The sequence below is a fragment of the Eumetopias jubatus genome, unplaced genomic scaffold (assembly GCF_037043125.1).
Source record: "Eumetopias jubatus isolate StellerSeaLion01/CBP00866 unplaced genomic scaffold, mEumJub1_p1.0 scaffold_6, whole genome shotgun sequence".
Classification (NCBI taxonomy): domain Eukaryota; kingdom Metazoa; phylum Chordata; class Mammalia; order Carnivora; family Otariidae; genus Eumetopias; species Eumetopias jubatus.
In genome coordinates, this window is record NW_028274812.1 from 75,953,858 (window position 1) to 75,969,230 (window position 15,373).

Below are 15,373 nucleotides of genomic sequence, written 5' to 3' on the forward strand. Positions count from 1 at the left end.
GAGGAAGGAGAGACTAGGGTGTGAACGTTTAATAGATACAGAGCTTTCTTTTGGGGAAATAAAATTTCTTTTGGAATTACATTGAGCTGACAAAGACTGTCAATGAATTGTACATTAAAAAATAAAGGGAATGAATGACTTCTATATGCACCAACGTGAATGGATCTCAAAAACATTATTTTGAGCACAAGCAATCATATACAAGCATATGTACCATAAGACTTAAGTCAAAACTGGTTCCTTATGGAATGTGGAGATTGGCTGGAAGGGAACATGAGAAAAATTTCTGAGGTGATAGAAATGTTCTATATATTGACTGGGGTTGCGATAATAAAGATGTATATATTTGTGAAAACTCACTGAAGTACTAAAGTCCTGTGCATTTAAGTGTATGTAAATTTTATCTCAAACAAAATAAAAGAAAAAATGAGAAAACATAAAGGCCAAAACACATGAATAGACAATTCACAAAAAAAATGTTCAACCATTTATAAGAGAAATGCAAGTTAAAACTTCACCAAGCTGTTTCTCATATGTCAGACTGGCAAGGATTTAAAAGCTTGATATTATAATCTGACAGCAAGTATGTGGAAAAACAGTCAGTCTTATACACTGTTATGGTGAGAAGTTTGGCAACATTTAACAAAACTATATATGCATTACCCTTTAATCTAGCACTCTCACTTCTAGGAAGGTATCAATCAGCCTGTTCAGACTGCTATAAAAAATACCACAAATTGGGTGGCTTATAAACAGTAGAAATTTATTTCTCACAGTTCTGGAAACTGAAAGTCTGAGATAAGTGTGCAACATGGTCTGGTGAGGGCAGACTACTTCTATCCTCACACAGTGGAAGGGGCTATAGAGCTCTGGGGGTCTCTTTTATAAGAGCACTAACTCCATTCATGAAGGCTCTGCTCTCATGACCTAATCATCTCCCAAAGGCCCTACCTCCTAACATCATCACACCGGGCTTTAGGATTACATGTCAATTTTTGGGGGGAGACAAACATTGAGACCATAGCTATACCCGTGAGACACACCTCCAATAATACAAAAATACATGCACAACAGGTTATTCATTATTGCATTACTTATAGCTGCACAATATTGAAAATGGCCTGAATGCCTCGACATTGGGAATTCACTAAATAAACTAGGGTTCATATACATAAATAATATGCAATTTTTTTTTAAAGATTTCATTTATTTATTTGGCAGAGAGACAGCGAGAGAGGGAACACAAGCAAGGGGAGTGGGAGAGGGAGAAGCAGGCTTCCCGCGGAGCAGGGAGCCCGATGCGGGGCTCGATCCCAGGACCCTGGGATCATGACCTGAGCCGAAGGCAGATGCTTAACGACTGAGCCACCCAGGTGCCCCGATACTATGCAGTTTTAAAAACAGTGACAAAGATCTCTATGATACAGAGTGATTTCCAAGATACATTGTTGTACCAAAATGAGTACAAAATAACTTCTGGTATCAGGTTCTGCTGGCAAGGAGCTTAGAAGTCCTCAGTCCATCCTAACAACAAATAAAAGGCCAAACAGATTGAAAAATAAGAACTCGTTTTGGATCCAAGAGAGGTGAGGACATAGGGCAAACTGCTGTCTCAAGAGTGGAGAGACAGGTAAATACCATCACAGCTTCCTAGGGCAGACATGCATGAGTGTAATCAAGCGCAGGGTAGGAAAACCTGAAGCATAATTGACACTTGCTGGAGGTTAAGTGTGAACAACTTTGAGAGTTAAAAACAGGGGGACCCAATCAGAGCAAGGCTCCCACAGTATTGTGAGTTTATATCCAGGAGACCGGCCAATTTCCCACAGCAAAATATTGGAGGAAAAAAATCCCCTTGGGCTTCAGGCATGGGGAGAGGAAAAGAGATCATTTTGAAAAACGCCAGAGCGCTCAGTTCTTATGTTAAGGTCTGCTCTTAGGTGAAACTAGGTAATCAGAGCCTAACCTACTGGATATTATTGTAAACTATTTGAACTGGAGGAAGGGCAATACCCAATTCCAGCCAGTTCTAGCCATCCTGTCCCATCTAGGGGAGAGAAAAAATCTGAACTCTTGTGAAGTTCACAGTCCAGAAGCAAAGGCTCACTAAAAGAATAAGACCTAATCACAGGACTATAGAATACTTCCCCTCCCCACACACCTTACCACCACATTGCTGAAGGTTTATTTAAAGCAGTTCCCTGACCTGGTACATAGTGTACAGCTATCAGGAGAAAATTACAGGGCACACCAAAAGGCGAAAAACACAGTTTGAAGAGAGAGAGCAAGCATCAGAACCAGACATGGCAGGGATGTTGGAATTGTCAGACCAGGAATTTAAAACAACTATGACTAATATGCTAATTATTATTTAATATGCTAATAAAAGATGGACTATGTAAGTAGAGAGACGGAAATTTTAAGAAAGAATCCCCCCAAAATGCTAGAGATAAAAACAAAACAAAAGAAAGCAAAACACTATAACAGAAATGAAGAATGCCTTTGATGGACTTAGTAGGCTGGGCAATATCTGGGCTAGACAATAGATTAATAAAATCCACAAAAACCAAAAAGCAAAGAGAACAAGAACTGGGGAAAAAAAAAAACAAAACTAGAACAGGATATCCAAGGATAATGGGACAACTACAAAAGGTTTAACATATATGCGATGGCAACACCAGGGGAAGAGACAAAGAAGCAGAAAAAATACTTCAAATGGTAATGAGTGAAAATTCCCCAAGTTAATGTCAGACACCAAATCACAGTAAGAAGCATAGAGAACACCAAGCAGGATAAATGCCAAAAAACTACACATAGTCATATCATTTTCAAACCACAGAAAATCAAAGATAAAGAAAAACCTGAAAGAAGGTTTGAGGTGTTTGTGTGTGTGTATGTGTAGAGAGATCAGCATTTTTGGAAAGCTTCCCAGATGATTGTTTGGTATAGCCGGGTTGAGAACAACAGGAATCAAAAACAAAGATCTCAGGATAGAAAGAAAAGCATAAGAATTCATCAATTTTCAAGATCTTATCTTGCTATATAAAACATCAAAATCTCTATCCTATCCTGGCGCTTAGTTCCAACCTGTTTCCTTCGTGACTACATCAGCTATGGAAAGAAAGATGGAGGTTTCGTCTTTACTTGGTGAGTCATGCGAACTTTTGCTTTGGAGAGAACTGAATTCCTTTAGGATTAGGTGCTCTTTTAAGCATTTTGTGGTATTCCCACCCACTCCCTTTCAGTGAGGTCAGTAAGTGGGAATACCCCAAAGAGATTTTTCCATCATCCTTGATTTTACTGGCAACAGCACAACCACTTTAAAAAAAATAGATGTGTTAGTGAGGCAAGGAAGGAGAAAGGAACAATGGTGATTAAGTTACATCGTCACCCTACCATTTGTACACATGCAGGTTTGTCTTGTATATTCCCAATTTCCAGGTCAAAATGTTCTTTTTGGATTTTTATCTACAGGGCAGGGAAGACTCGGGGTTTTTTAATGGGACAGTTTTGATGATGTGATGTTTCTTATTTTTAATAAGGTCAGCTAGTAAGGAATGGCATTTTGGACAAACACAAACAAGCATTAAATTGATATCATAGGTAATGGAAAAACATTTTTTTTTTTTTCATTTTCAAACCTAGTATCTCTTCAACTCATACACAATCAGAAGTTAATCTTTGCAAACCATCGCCCGGAAACTTGCTGTGTGAGCTGACAGGGTTGACTTGGTTGCTAGTGGAGAAAAACAAGACAATAACGTAACTGGTGAAAAGGAAGGCTCCTTTTTACATGTCTAGGCAGCAGCTGTAGTCTTATCCTAGTCACTACCAGGAGCTATCAGTTAACTTCCTTCTAACTTTCTATCTTCATCCATCTGTCTTCAGAACTGTTGGAGGGGGTCTGTGTGAGTGAGTAGAGGTGGAAGGGATTATCATCTCAAATTGCTTGGATCTATTTGGACCTAAAATATGGCTTAGATCTAAAATATGGCCCATCATTTAAAAGAAGCTCCAGTGCTGAGGATCTGCCTTGTATTCTGGAGCTGATTTTCCCAGTCTGCCGACTATCCTGTTAGCATCTATACCTGTTCCCAGTTTGTGTTCCTTCCATTTCTTCTATCTGGAGAAATTGTCCTGTCCTGCTTATATACTTCCTATTTTTTTTCCATGAAGTCTCCCTAGATCATTTTAGTTGTCATTGCTCTGCAGTCTTCTAAAGCTTTTGCAGAATGCACCACAAAATTTAAAATAAATTCTGTTTATAGTGGTTGTTACTACTTTGTATGCATATGTCTTGCCCTTCTAACAAAACTTTAAGCTTTGTTAAACTTTAAGAGACTTAAAGAAAGGAATATTGTGCACTTCTGAATCTCCTCAGCATCAGGCATAACACTGAGCATATTTTAGGTCAAGACTTTAGGTAATAATTAACTAACCTTGAGCTACAGAGATTTTGCATAATAAATTATCCTGGCTTGACTGTGGTGTTTTCTGTTGGGATCTTGACTAATACAAAATGATATATTTTAGGTGTAAAATGGGATGTAGTCATTTTTAAAATGCTATGACTTTTTTTGTGTGTGTGAAGCCAATACTCCTTTTGTAAAGTGGAGACTCACCCTTTAATTTATCATTTATGTAACATCTATAATTTTTTTAGTTTTTTACCATGACAATTCTACATAGAACTAAGAAAAAATTAAGAAATAGCAAAACCATGGAAAAGGATGACATTATGCAGACAGTTTTCTGATGCACTCTGAACACAGATCTAGATGTGTCTGGCTTGGGTGGTACAGTGTATGGGTTATTAAGTCCTCAGTTTCCCTCCCTCATTTCAATTTCAACCCAGAGTTTGTCTGTCTTTTTCCCTTGGCTTCCACTTCTCCTCCACAGGGACAGGGTTGCAATTTGAGCTCTGAGGAGATATTGTGGATTTCAGACACTGGAGCCCCTTTTGGTCTGAATGAGTCATTACAGTTTCTACCCTCAGAGAATTAAAGTCAGTGGTGGTCTAGGCACTCTCTGTTCTATGACCTTATATGGTTTTGCTCTGCATGATTCTTTAAATGATTCAAGTCCTCTGAAATTCTTCCCTGAGTATTTCCCAATTCAACAAAACCTCAGAAAAGATTCTGGTTTGTAATGCTGAGTAACCATGTCTGCTTAATCCCTAAAATAATAGAAAAATGGTTACTGTATGTGATTCAGCATTGTATGAAAATAGAAGACTACAAATTGTTCCAATAGTTATAAGTATTAGATGATTACCATGACTTGCTTACAAAGTAACTGGAGTCAGTATTAGGTTTTTTTTTTTTTTTTCTTTTTCTTTTTCTTTAAGTAGGCTCCATGCCCAGTGTGGAGCCCAACACGGGCTTGAACCCACAACCCTAAAGTCAAGACGTGAGCTTAGATCAAGAGTCAGCTGTTTAACTGACTGAGACACTCAGGCACCCCAGTATTGGTTTCTGATCTGCAGCTGAATCTGACATTGAGGTGAGCTCATGGAGAACCATGTGCCAATTTTAATGTTGTATATACTTTCTTTCTAGCTTCCCAAGCTTTCTTTACCTTTAGGGCTGCTGAGTTAGCACTTTTATCCTTTGCAGGCATCTTCTTACTAACTCATGTAATGCGTGGAGGCCAAAAAATAAGCTGTCTCCAAAGGGACCAAGGCTACAGGTGAAGTAGACATTCCTTCATGGTGACAGACTGAGCCAATGGCCAATGAGACTAAAACTTGTCTTCGATTTAGGGATAGGGAAGGGATAAGGCAGAGATTTAGACATCAAGTTTCTTACCCTGAATATATAATCCAGTGATGTTTTCCAACACTGAGATTATCAGAGGCAAGGATACTGGACAGTGTTCCTGCTGCGGGAAACCTAAACATGTATCTCCCTTATTCCAGCAGAAAGGGGTATGGAGTCTCAGGAGAGGACAGATTGCTGAGGATAGGGTAGTGAACTCCCATCTTTGAATGGCTCTAACTATTTGGAAATATTCTTTTATATTTGGTATTTAGATTTATTGTATTTAAGCTTTCCTTCTGTATGTGTGCTTGAAACTTTTGTCCAGTTTATTTGAAAAACTTTGAGGACATACTGGTCTATACTTTTTATAATTGCACCTAAATTTAGCCAATAGAACCTCTAAGGTGTTGGGAAAAGATCTTGAGTATGATTTGGCAGTTTGGGAAAGTAGAAGGACTATGGCATTTTATTAATGGTCATAAATAGTATATTTTATTATGTAACAAACTTTACTTATTTTGCCCTACTCAATTTACAAATGATGTTACATCATTTGTAATATGATGTAATATGATATACATGATGTTATATCCCAAACAGGTAACATTCAAAGATAAAATATAAAACCAGGACCAAGGAGAAGGAAAATACAAACATGCCACCCATACAGGGTAACAGAATTGCTGGGATGGGGCTTCCAGTCTGACTGTTGGTCAAAAAGGTGAACAAAACCAATGAACAATTCTCTTGCCCTGGAGAAAGTAAGACGGCCTTTCAGCAGAAGCAAAGGTTTATTTAGCACTGAGATTAAACGACACTCACTTGAGGACTCTCTATAGTGAATGTTGCATCATGTGATAAACAATGTCCTCAACAACAGTTTTACAATAAACAAAGAAATATTTTTTTATGGTTACCTCTCAAAGCAAACTTTTGATGAAAGCTAGCACATTAATGTTAACACTTGGTGGAGTTAATTCTGAAAGGAGCTAGATTTCACCAATGTTTAATTATATAATCTCTTGGAGGTCCTACTTGATTCAAAATAGCATTCAGGGCTCCTTAAGTTACTTAATCTTTTTAACATTTTGGAAATAATCCAAGTATACTAATGCACAGGTAAATCAAATGATACTGAAATTTATGAGAGGTAAAGATCTCCCCCTCACCATCTCCTCTCCATTAAATACTACTTTAGAAGTAGTCATGTTGCTCTTTACTTCTTTTGGAATTAACCAATATAATTTTAAATTACACTTTCATTTCTTGATTTATGAAGTTACACTATATAGATAATTTAACCCAGTGATTTATAAGATGAGGAATTAAAAGAACTTTAACCAACTTCTATCTTTCCTTCTCTGTTTCCTAAATGTATTAGTTATATTATTATTTTCAGTTTTTTTTCTGATAGTTGCCTTAGAGCTAAATTTTGATATATAAATTTTACACAGCATCTATTAACTCTACACAGAGATGAGAGGTCTAGCCTACTTTATTTCCACCTCATTCCCTTGTCCCTGATTCTATTTATCATATTGTTTTATATTGTCAAGGTTGATAATAGTTTCATTATGCTCTTTAATTTTATTTGTCTTCAGTTTTTATATTTGGTTTCTAAATGTTGAGATTAATGAATGACATTTAAAAAATACATAGACATATAATATATGTGTATAGTGATATATATGTGTCACTATGGAAGCAAGTCACATGCTTAAACCCACAGAAAGGAAATGTGAGTTTTTACACAAACAACTACCCTCCCAATTGAGTTCATTAAAGGAAATTACTTTAAGCATCAAGGTTAAGTGGATTTTCTTGCTGTATTTGGTCTTTGAGCCATACATAGATATCACTCTTTTCTCTTTTCCACTCTCCCGTCTTTATTGTCAAGTAAAAGGCATGAGAAAATAGAAGATTTCCACTTCCACACACTCCCAATACCTCATCTTCTCACCCCTACATCCCCAAAATAGCTCTTGTTCCTGCTCTCAGCTGACCTCTGCATGCTCCTTGCCAAGCCCAGCTTCTCTCATTCGGCCTCCCATCTCATCTCCTTTCGCTTGTGCAAGGACATGGCTCTGGTTCTTCCCCCTTTCATCCCTCAGCAAGTTTAAGTTCCTGCTTGCTACTGGATTTTCCATTAACCTTCAAAGATGCTGTTATTTTTCATAACTTAACAAATTCTTTCTTGACCTCACTTTCCCTTCCAGCTACCTTTCACTTCTTTCTTCCCTTTATAGTAAGAAAAATCTAAAGCCTTACCTATACTCACTCACTGTCTCTAGTTTCTTCCCATGGTTCCACAGAAACCACTCATATCCAGGTCACTATTTACATTCATGTTGCTAAATCCAGTGGTCATCTTACATGGCCCATCAGCAGTTTTGATCACTCTCTCTTCCTTGAAGCCTGTTTTTCCCTTGGCTTCCAGGACATGATACTCCCATGATTTTCTGCCTGTTTCTGTGGTTCCTACTTCTCAGTTTTCTTTGCTCTTTTCTTCTCATCTCTCTGATTTCTAAACATAGTCAATTTTAAAATCCCTTCCCTTTTCCCATCTCCATCCACTTCTCTGGAACCTTATCCAGTCTCATATTTTTAATTATCATCTCTACATGATTCATATATGTGTGTGTATATATATATGTTTATATATATATTATATGTAAATATAAATACCTATTTCTATATGTCTTATATCCTCTCTTAAAACCAGACTTATTTATGCAACTTCCTTCTCCATAACTCTACTTGGATATCTAATAGGCATTTCAAACTTAACATGTCCAAAATTGAAGTCCTGATCTTCCCCACCACACCTGCTTCTTTCAGCTTCTTCATCTTAGGCAATGGCAGTTTTGTCTTCCAGGTCCTCAGGTCAAAAACATTGGACTCACACTTGATTCCTGTTAGCTTTACTTCCAAAATGTACCTAGACTATAAAACCTTCTTATCCCCTACTCTGCTACCATCTTGGTCTGACTCTCTCTTATCTCTTGCCTGAATTATTGTAATAAGTTCCTATCCAACTTCCATGAGACCCCCTTCAATTTGTTCCTAGTACATCAGCTCAAGAGATAGATCACATCATCTCTCTATTTGAAACTTTTCAGTAATTTCCTATTCCACTCTGAGTAAAAACTAACATTTACCAGTGGCCTAATAGGTCCCATGTAATTTGTCTCTTATTACTTTCCTCCTCGTTACTTTCTCTAGCCACAGTGGTGTCCTTGGTGTTCCTAGAACACAACAAGCTTGCACATAATGAAACCTCCACCACCGTCCCCACTTGGGGATGCTCTGTCCCAGACATCTGAAGGCTAAACCCTTACCTCTTCCAGCTCTTGACTCAGATGTTACTTTCCTAGTGAGACTGCTCTGACAACCCTGTTTAAAATTGCATCCTTGCAACATTCTCCATCTCTGCTGAATTATTATGTAACAGTCTAAATATTTTACTTATTTATCTTATTCATCATCTGTTTCCCTCTTCTAAAATATGGGCTCCATGTGGGAAAGGATTTTGTCATTTCTGTTTATTATGTATTCCCAGCATCTAGAGTTGTGATTAGTTAAAAAAAAAAAAAAAGGTTTTAAAATGAATGAATTGTTTTTGATAAGTCAGTCAGAGAAAGACAAATATCATATGATTTCACTCATATGTGGAATTTAAGAAACAAAACAGATGAACATGGGGTGGGGGAAGAGACTGGCAAATGATAAAACAGACTCTTACCTATAGAGACAAACTGAGGTTTGCTGGAGGGGAGGTGGGCAGGGGTGGGGGGATGGGGTGGGGGTGGGGAAGTTGGGTTAAATGGGTGATGGGTGTTAAGGAGGGCACTTGTGATGAATACCGGGTGTTGTTATGTAAGTGATGAATCACTCAATTCTACACCTGAAACTAATATTATGTTGTATGTTAACAAACTGGAATTGAAATAAGAACTTGAAAGAAAAAAAATGAATGAATTATGTGGAATGAACATGCTGGAATTTTTTCCATATAAGATACATTGGTAGTGATGTTTGAAATGTCTATTCTGAGAAATAGTTTGATTTAGAGAATTTTAGATTCAAATTAACTTTCCTTTAGGAATTTGAAGATGTTGCTTTATTGTTCATGATCATTCTTTCAAACTGCAGATTTTGATTCTTTTAGATAATTTATATTACTAACTGAAAGCTTCAGGATTTTCTTTATTTCCTTGGTTAATTGATTTTCTAGAGTATGTGTCTAGGTTTATATCTTGACCTCTCCCCCACCCCACTTGGCTACTGGTGGGTTCTTCATATGTGAAGACCTGTTTTTGTCTCTAGCTCAGATAAATTTTATTCTACCATTTCTTTTCTAACCTTCTTCTATATAGTCCCTGCAATCTCTTTCTCAACCACCTTTTGGACATAGATTGGACCACCAAGATTATCTGCCATGTCTTTTAACTATTCTCTCATAGTCTCCATTGCTTTAAATTTCCAATTTTGAGAGACTGACTTGATTTATCTTTCAGCTCACTAACTTTTGCTGTGTATATTTTATATGCAGCTCATTCACTTCCTTTTTGCAAATATATTTTTAATTATATCAATCTCGTTACTTGTTCTCCGATTGTCCTCTTTTTCATAGCAGTTTGTTATGATAAAAATAGCATTCCTCAAATGTCTCTGAGGATGCTAATTCAGATTTAAAAAAAAACCTCTTTTGTTCTGTTGCTTACCCCAAGGTTAGTTTTTTTTTTTTTTAACAATTTCATTTTAGACTCTCTTTTATGCTCTTAGTTTTCCATACCTTTTCTGGCCATCCTTTGTGGTCTACACATATTTGGCATTTCCTCTGAAATTCAGTTGATTAGGCCTTTAATAACATAATATTTACTGATTTTTATCTGGTTATAAATAAATGCATACCCATTGTATAAAGTATATTTAAAAACCCCAGAAAAATGAAAGAGGAAAACAAGCATGCATGAGCCCATCACCTAGAAATAACCACTGTTAACATTTTTGTGTATTTTCTTCCTCACATTTTCAAACACACTCACAGTCCCTACCTCCTGCTATTTCAAGAGAAACTAACACACTTTGGGAAAGACAAGGTTTCTGCTGTCATAAAGATTACAGTCTACTAGCAGGAAAATATAGAACTAAAAATCACATAGATAGGGCACAATTACAAATTGTTTTAAGTGTCATAAAGAGAAAAAGACATAGTTCTGTGCTTTCACATACAAAATAACAAAAGAAAACTGAGCTGAGCTGGGGTCACAGGGATGCCTTCTTTAGGGAATTGAGATTATGTCCTGAGTAGAGCTTAACTAGGTGAAGAAAGGGAGCAGATCATTTGAGACAGAAGAAACACAAATAAAAAAGCCCTGTGGCAGGAGAGAAAAGGAACTTTAAAGAAACAGAAAGAAGTCAGAGTGCTGGAGTGTGGAAATTAAGGAGAGTATGGGGTAGAGGGACCTAGAAATGTAATTAGAAGTGAGATGGTATAGAGTCTACAGGCTACATTTAGGATTTTTGTCCTCAATTGCAGGACTTTAAGTAGGGGGATTATCATAATTAGATTTGTTTGAAAGGATTACTCTGACTGTAGCCATCAGAGGAGCAGAGTGGGTGTCAGGACACAAGTTAGATTATTACAGTTAGTCCAGGTGAGACATGATGATGGCTGAAAGTGGCGTGGTGACATGGGAAGTAGGCAGAAGTAGTTGCAGGAAATGTCAATAATGTCTCTGAGATTTCTCACTAATACAACTAAGTGGATGGGGGTGCTAAATACCAGCAAGGAACAGTACTAGGGGACCATGTTTGTAGGAGCTTTTAATCCTGCCTTGAACATGTTGGATTTGCAGAGCCTTTGAGACAGTCAAGCAAATCCAATTGATTATTCATATTTACAACTCAAAGAGATGTCTGAACTGCATGGGTGATATAAATTAGAGAATCATAGGCATAAAGATGGGAACTGTAACTATAGCATGGGGAGATGCTTAACATACAGAGCATCTTCCAAAAAAGACTGTACCAGTTTATAATGAATCGGTAGTGCAGGAATGCCTGTTTCTCAACACTTTGGACAATACTTTGCATTATTGAATCATTTGATCTTTTCCAAATTGACAAGGAAAAAATAGTATATCCCAGATATTTTGGCCAGAACTTTTAAGTAAGATTGAACATCTGTCTCTATGTTTATTAGCCGTTAAGTTTTCCTATGATTCTTTGTGAATTATGAAAGTATATTTTTCTGGAGAGAAAGTCCATAGATTCACAAGTTCTCAAACTGACCCTTAAATGTTTGAGAGCCACTAATTTGAAGTTGTTCTGAACAAGAAATTTGAATCTTCTACATGTCAGCCCACACACCTTTAATCACTGCTATCACTGTCCTCTAAAGCTATCTTTTCTACAGGCTATATGTCCTCAGTGCACTAAGCCTTATGATTTCTGTCTTCTTCAGCTGAGCCCAAGCGTGGCAGTGATCACACTGCCTCAGCTTTGAAATCACGCACAGTGGGGCACGTCCAGCATATTCCACGTTTCTCTCCTCTACTTGTTACATATCCAGAGCCTTCCTGCTTCTAATACTTTCCTCCTCACAAAACAAAGATTTGGTGATGTCTTCATTACACTGTGACTGAAACGCATTCCCTCCCATCTATTAGTTTCTAGCTATTCAGTTTGCCAAATATTTCTTTCTAATCACAGAAAGCAACGTCAGCAAATGTGTCAGGCAGGAATGAAGGAAGTGAAGGCGCACCTTTGCTATCAATGAGGTATGCTTTAGGTCACTGAAAGGCATTCCTGGGGCTGTCACTAGGGGGAGTGTGAGTCAAATTTTTCACTAGGAAAAAATCAGAAAGGGGGGTTGGAATGCTGGCGCATAGAAAATACTAAAAACTTAGCAAGGAATGTGGGGAGTTGTGTCCTGACCTGTACACTGAGTGTGGGTTTGGACCTGCTGGAAGCATAGCCCGTTGTGGAGGATCCTCATGCGGCTAGGAACTCTAGGCAGGATTGACAGTGAAGGCCAGGGAGATGGAGGGAAAAACAATGTTCTTCATTCTTCCAGAGACAGGTAGGGATATAGGGTTGGATTCCTGCCTATACTTTCTAACATAGGTGCATGCCACTTTGATCTTGCTTTGATATGTGCGTATACTGTCTGCGATAGCATATCTTCTTGGATGCGACATGTGGCAGCTATGTTCAGTGAAAAGAAATAGTGTAAGACACAAGTTTGGGCACCATGACATTGGATGGTAAATAAACATTTAGTGAGTCTTTTTTGGTACAAAAACCATTCTAAAGACAATAGAGGGTAGATAGTAAAAGAAAAGACAGAAAAAAGAAAAAAAAGTATAACCTTTGGACTTGCAGTTTTAAATCTTGTTTGGAAATTTGTAATATTTTTGTTTCTTCCCTGGCCTCATATCATCGACATCTCCTTCTTTATCCCATATTTTTCATCTTTTTATCTCTGTGTCTATATTTGATAACAAACTCAGGTCTGTTTTCCAGTATAAAAGAGACTTTTCTTGGTCTGATATTGCTCTCCTATCCCCACCCTGAACCCTGCCCTGTTGCTCTCAGCCAGTCCACAACCAGACTACTTGAAAGTGGTCTTATATCTGTCACTCCTCATCCATCCAGTCCTCAGCTGTGCTTTGGGTTTTGCCCACATCACTCCATGAAACTCTTTGGGCAAAGGTCACAAAAGATTGCATCCCTCCCAACCCTACCTCCCAGCTACTCACTTTCCTTCCACACAGATAATCGTGGTAAGGAATTTTTTATGTTATTCCAGAGACATTCTATACATATACAACAAAATATATTAAAACATCTTCCCTCTTTATATATAGATACCGTGCTGTACACACTGTTTTGTGCTTACCTTTTCAAGCATACAATGTATCTTGGTAACCTTTCCATATAAGGAAGTTATTTATTCTTTTAAAGTGCAAAGTGTCCATAATGTTAAGCTAATAAAATGTAGTTAGCCAGTCTGCTCTAAGTGGACATTTAATAGTTTTTGATATTTTGCTATTACAAACAGTGCTGCAATGAATGAAGTCCTATATATGTCACTTCGCACTGGTGTGAGCATAATTGCAGGACAGATTTTGAGAACTGGAATTGTTGGGTCAAGGTATGTGCATTTGTAATTTTAGTATGTGTCACCAAGTTATTATTACTCTTGCCAGAAATATGGGCAAATGCCTGTTTCTCTGCCCTATGTAAACTTTTTGGTTTTTGCTAATCCAATAGGTAATAAGCAGTATCTCTAAATTTAACTGAGCATATTTTCTTATGTTTAAGGGCCATTTAAGATTGACTTCTTTTTAAAATGTGAATCAGATCATGTAACACTTCCTCGTTATTTCTGATAGTTCCTCATCACCTGTGAGACACAGCTCAAACCCCTGAGATGATCTTTCCTCCCCTCCAGCCTCCTTTGTCACTGTACCCTTTCCCCCACTCAGTACTCCAGGCTCCATGAAGTGCTCTCTATTCCAAGAACACTATGTTCCCTTTTTCCTCTGTCTGCAGTGTCCTTACTCCCAGGCCTCATGTGGTTAAAAGCTATTGACTGTTAGGACTCAGCTCCTCAGGTAAGTCCTCCATATGGTCTGCACTTAGCTCTTAGGTCCTTGTGATTTTTCTATTTCTAGCATAATTCTTGACAAGATGTTGGTTCTTAATAAATATTTGCTGAATGGATGAAAGGCTGACTATCATTACAACTTAAAAGACTTTGTAATTGAAAAATACACACACACGCACACACACTGGTTTCTAAGCGGGATTTCAGCAGCCAAATGAAAGTTTCCAGATACACTTATCCTTATTCTAATGCTATCCATGAATTTTTTCTCTCCCCCCCACCCCTGAATTAAAAACAACCATGGAAATAAATGCCTCTTAGAGTCCATGCAATTTAAAGTCATTTTGCTTTGAGATGTGATGGTTCAAGGGAAGTATGGTCTTTGTGGTAGCTTTTATTAAACAAAAGATCAAATTTTTGATACACTATGTAGTTCTAACTTTCTTTAATGGGAATGGATCTGATACCTACCCTTGGGCAAAATAATGTCATCTTAAACAGTGAGACCAAATGTTACCAGCTAATGACAGCAATCTTTTTTTTTTTTTTTTAAGATTTTATTTATTTGACAGAGAGAGAGGCAGCAAGAGAGGGAACACAAGCAGGGGGAGTGGGAGAGGGAGAAGCAGGCTTCCTTCTGAGCAGGGAGCCTGAGACAGGACTCTATCCCAGGACCCTGGGATCATGACCTGAGCCAAAGGCAGAGGTTTAATGACTGAGCCACCCAGGTGCCCCGACAGCAAACTTTTTATGTGGCAACTCCATTCCCTTGTAAATCACACCCATCTATTTCACTGAGAGATGTCTTCTGTGAGTCCATGATTCATGTGAATCATTCCTGTTCCCACTGCTATTCCAGGCATAGAGTGAGCCTGAGATTCTCCTTCATTGCTGCCCTTGTCTCTAAAAAGCTGGGAATTCTTTTCCACAAGTGCCTTTATCTCTCCTGAGCTGAAGCCTGAGGAGTCAAGATGCAGTGCCTGCCACTGCGGGCCAG